This window comes from Phoenix dactylifera, unplaced genomic scaffold (genome assembly GCF_009389715.1).
Source record: "Phoenix dactylifera cultivar Barhee BC4 unplaced genomic scaffold, palm_55x_up_171113_PBpolish2nd_filt_p 000657F, whole genome shotgun sequence".
In the NCBI taxonomy this organism is placed as follows: Eukaryota; Viridiplantae; Streptophyta; class Magnoliopsida; order Arecales; family Arecaceae; genus Phoenix; species Phoenix dactylifera.
Window position 1 is genome coordinate 30,509 of NW_024068046.1, and position 5,090 is coordinate 35,598.

Consider the following 5,090-nt stretch of genomic DNA (forward strand, 5'->3'; position numbering starts at 1 on the left):
TAAAGACAAAATAGAGTGAATGATCTTAAAGCTAGAAATATTTCAGCTCACTCAAATGATTCTAAAAGAAAGAAAATGTAAATGCTTTTGAAAGAAACTGAGCTTCAAATGAATCATTTTCTGATTAATAATTCTATACATTTTCTCTAAGATTAGGAGAAAGCATAACTTGTTCTTAAAGGATTAGGAAGAGTGACTACTATAAATTTTGAATAATTCTAGATCACTCTACACTCTCGATATCAAAAGAAAAGAATGATTAAAGAGGAATGCATCTTTTGAGGGGGAGCTTTAGATATTCTAAAGATACTTTAATTTGATGCATACCTTGAATTTTATGGATTGATTTTGATGAACCTCCTTATATTGCAAGACATGCTTTAATTACCTTGAGATGAGTTCTATAAAAGTTGTCTTATCTCAAACCTTGAGTCTTATGAAAATAAGCTGAAACTTATAGAAAATAATGCTCTCCAATATTTATCATCTGAAATTTAAATCTGAAAATTTTTACGATACACCTTGAGGCTTGTTATTTGGTTAGTATATCCTATGCATCAATCATGAACCAAATTACAATTCAAATAGTTGATCTTAGAGCCTCTAACTTAATGAAAAAGGGGGAGAATAATGTGTTGAATTTTCTAGAGTACCTCATAGAAAATCTATTTTGGAATTCACTAATGAGTCCTAATTGGCTTGCTCTTTAGAACTTCAATTTTGTGCCAATTCATATCTCTATATATATATATCAAATTGTGCTTATTTTCTAAAAGAATAAAAGAAAGTTTGTAAAAGAGCTCTAAGATGTATCAAAAACTGAATTCATATTTTGGTATTTGCGCCCCAATGCTCTTATTATCATAAAAGAACCTTGAAGTCATTAAGAATTAATGATCCAACATGATGATATGTCTTTCAAATATATAAGTTTTGATCTTTTACTCTGAAAATCAATTAAATTGCTCTCATGTTGATAAAATACTTAATAGATTGGGCAAAAGGTCTTAAATGAACAAGCTTTCATACTTATTAAAGAGAGGTTAGATTTCCACTCATGTGTTTCCTTGAATATCATTTGTGGCACTTCTTGTATTAACCTAAGAAAGATTCCACCTATACTTGATTAGAAAACTATCTGTGGTATCAAATTAGAAAACTTCTTGAAATCACATTCGATGTGTTTTGCTCTGAAATTATCTTAATTGGCTCTGATCTATACTCATTAATCTGATTAATATTATTGCCTTGAGTTATATGATTCATATATGATTAATCTTATTTGAGTATTCTGATCTTTGTGCTTAATGTTTCACTATCTTTTTGATGTTGTCAAAAAGGGGGAGAAATATCTAAGTATATGCTCATAATGCTTTGTGTTTTGTATTGAATACAAATCAGCTTAAATTGAAATATGTTGATTGTGTTAAGCTGATTAAATCTAAAGCATTATCATGAAGTATGTTCTTAAATATATATGTTTTTACTTCATGCAACTTAGCTATGCATTACTTCTAGAACACAATATATCTTATATTGCATATACTCCAAGTTTTGTCATCATCAAAAAGGGGGAGACTGATGACCCAATGATTGATTTAAAGATTGATTTTGATGATCACAAAACCTTGAAGTATAATTACTAATGTTTGTGTTGCAAGAAGAAAGATATTTATTTTGCTAGAAACATAACAAGTTGGAAGAACACAAGAAGACCTCCAAAACTCTCAAGAAAAGTTGGAAGAAAGCTACAATTTATTGGCCCAAGTCTCAAGTTCAAAGGATTCAATTTAGAAGAGCAAGTTTTAAGAAAAATTCAAAGGAAAGGCACTCGAGTCGACTCCTACAGTTCCGAGTCGACTCCAAGGAGCAACAGACAGCCGGACAGAAAGATTCATCTCAGAACCTGTCAACGAGTCGACTTCTGAAGAGCACGAGTCGACTCCGATGCTTGCCGAGTCGACTCCAGGGTAGTACGAGTCGCCTCCAGGGAGCCACAGACAGAAAGACAGAGAAGTTATTTTGGACCCTGAGAGCCGAGTCGACTCCAGTGGAACGCGAGTCGACTCCGATGGTTGGCAAGTCGACTCCAAAGAAAGTGAGAGTCGACTCTCAGAGGAACACAAGGAAAAAGTCAGAGAACGTTTTTTTTCGGACTCTGAGATTCGAGTCAACTCCCGCAATACGCGAGTCGACTCCTAGACACCGCGACCCCAAAGAAGACAGAAGACCAATCTGCTGTGTCTGAGAGCCGAGTCGACTCCGGCAAAATCCGAGTCGACTCCGAGGCAGCGCAACCCCAAAGACAGAAGACGGTATTTTCGTCTCTGAGAGGCGAGTCGACTCCAAGACAGTTCGAGTCGACTCCAAGGCAGCGCGACCCCAAAATACAGAGGATCAGTTTTCAGGCTCTGAGAGCCGAGTCGACTCCAAGAGAATCCGAGTCGACTCGAGGAAGAAAATCAGAAAATATGTCCTCTGGATTCCTGAGAATGAGCCGACCCCTAAGCACCCGAGTCGTCTCCAGCCATTGGCGAGTCGACTCCAGTTTAATCCGAGTCGACCCGAGGACAAGGCAAGCACATTAATTCAAATTTGGAACAGTGGCCGAGTCGTCTCCAGTAAAGCACGAGTCGACTCCTGCAACAGACGAGTCGACTCCTGATCGCGCGAGTCGACTCCGATCCCAACGGTAATATTGTCAGGAAGTGCAGACTATGTCCAACGGCTCTATTTTTGTCTCTAACGGCTATATTCTTGTTTTCACGCCATCTAAAGCTATAAAAACAAGAAGAGAGCTAGGGGAGAACTTATGGAAGTGGGAGAAAACATTTAGGAAAGAGATTACAAGGAAAATCTCCCATAAGCACAAAAAGGGCCATTCAAAGTGAAATAGAGAGAAGAAGAGCATCCAAGTGAATCCCAAAGCTTCCTCTTCATCCGTGTGCTGCCTCGGAAATCCTCTACTTCGTGCCAAATCAGAAGAGGGTCAAGTAAAGAAGAAGCCGAGCTCCTTCATCTTCAAAACTCTTTTGAGGGCTTCTCTTTACTCTCTTTGTTTATATTGTTATATTTGCTTATTTAAGAAGCTTTGATTTGTTTTACACTTTGTTTTAATATCCTGTAATTTGATTCAATCAAGGGATTGAATCAAGGGGTTAAGGTTTGTTGGTAAGCCAAAGGGAAAACCAACGGTGTTAGGTTTGTTGGTGAGCCGAGGGTAAAACCAACGTGTAAGGGTTCGATTGTGATCCCGGGAAAACAATCGGAGTGGTTCTAGTCGGTGAGCCTGGGAAAACCGACCGAGTTCGTTGTGCGCTCGTAAAACAACAAGTTGGGTTGTGAGCTTGTAAAACAACCGGCTGTAATCTGTTGGATTATAGTAAAATTTCCAAGAGGCCTTGGGGAGTGGATGTAGGTGCTGGGATGCACCGAACCACTATATGTTTGTTGTGTCTGTAATGCCTCTTGTCATTGTCTAACTAACACACTTACTTACTTAGATAGATTGCTTGCTTAACTGTTATCCGCGCATCCTTTAGTTGCCAGCATATTCAATCAAGTCACATTTTATACATCAAACTATTGCTAAGTTTGACTTTCACTGTGCATCCATACAACTTAGCATAATTAATCAAAAACTTTCAGAAGTAGGCCAAAAGTTTTAAAAGACCCAATTCACCCCCCCTCTTGGGTTGTATCTACTGGGCAACAACAGGTCCAACGTATAATCCCCATTGGCGGGGCCAGAACAGAACAGAACAGATCATAGCCATACTGAGAATGCATATATATAAAAAATAAATTTCATAAACTGTCCATTCATATTTCACAGATTTCAGAGCATATAACATGATTTTCAAATAAAATTTAGCATGCCTGACCCATTTTACTGAATACAAAACATATGTCAAAACTTAATTAGTTTACCAAATAATTTGGAAATCACACTTGAAGTATTAAGTTACTTACCTCTTCTCTCTTAACTTCTACTTCAGATAAGTAGATCAGGTTCACCTATTTAAATTTAATTAATCTCTGTGTTAATTTCAGAGCTAAGCAAAACCAAAAATAATACTATTGGACGTGGCCCAACAGGACCCAGGTTGGTCCATAATGGGCATGGCCCGATAGGGCCCACATCGGACACGACCCAATGGGCCTGCATAGACCCGACCCAATAGGGCCCCCCAAGGTTGGCCTCTAAAAGGATCATTTATGCAATAAAATTCATTGCAGGGACTAATACTTAATTACAGGGTACTGTTCTATAATAAAACTTGAGTGAAGGGACTAAATAAATATATTTGAGGATCTTTATGTAATAAATCTTTCTTATAGGGATCAAACATAAATTACAGAAGACCCTTTTGTGAAATAATATACTGCCAAGGGATTAACTGCAAAATTTCATTAGGTTCAGGATCGGGTTCCAAGCTTGGATCTGAACTGGGCCCAAGTTTGCCCACAAGGGTACTGCCCAACTGGGCCTAATCGGACTGGACTGGGCCCAAGTTGGGCCTGCAGTGGACATGGCCCAACGGCCCATCATAGTGCTCACGGCCCACAGTGGGCCTCCTTCCTCAACAAGCTCCCCATGGACAGGGGAGATGGAAGAACGGGAGGGGAAGGGGAAGAGGGAAGGGAGATCCGGCGGGGTGGCCGACCTAGGTGGCCAGGGGCCGTCGCTCGGTCGACGGTCAGCCATTGCAGTGGCGGCTCCCGGCGTGAAGACAACCGAGCATGGTCTCGGTTTGGGGCCAAAACAAAGGGAAGAACTCGAGGAGGTTTAGCAATGGAATAAAGAGAAAAAGAAGGGGCTTACCGGCGGTCGACGGAGGCGGCGGATCCCGGCCACAAGTGGCTCGATCCGGCAGCTAGCAGCGGCAACGGCGGTGGGGTTTCCAACGGCCAAACTAGATCGAAAAATAGGAGAATACGAAAATCAAAGGAGCTTGGCTCTCGAGGTGGCTGAACTCGATTGAAGTGGCGCACGCGGTCACCGAAGAAGAAGGAGAAGCAGGGAAGAGAGGGGGGAGGAGAGAAGGTGCTCGGTGGAGGATCCAAGGAGGAGGAAAGGGGATTTTATA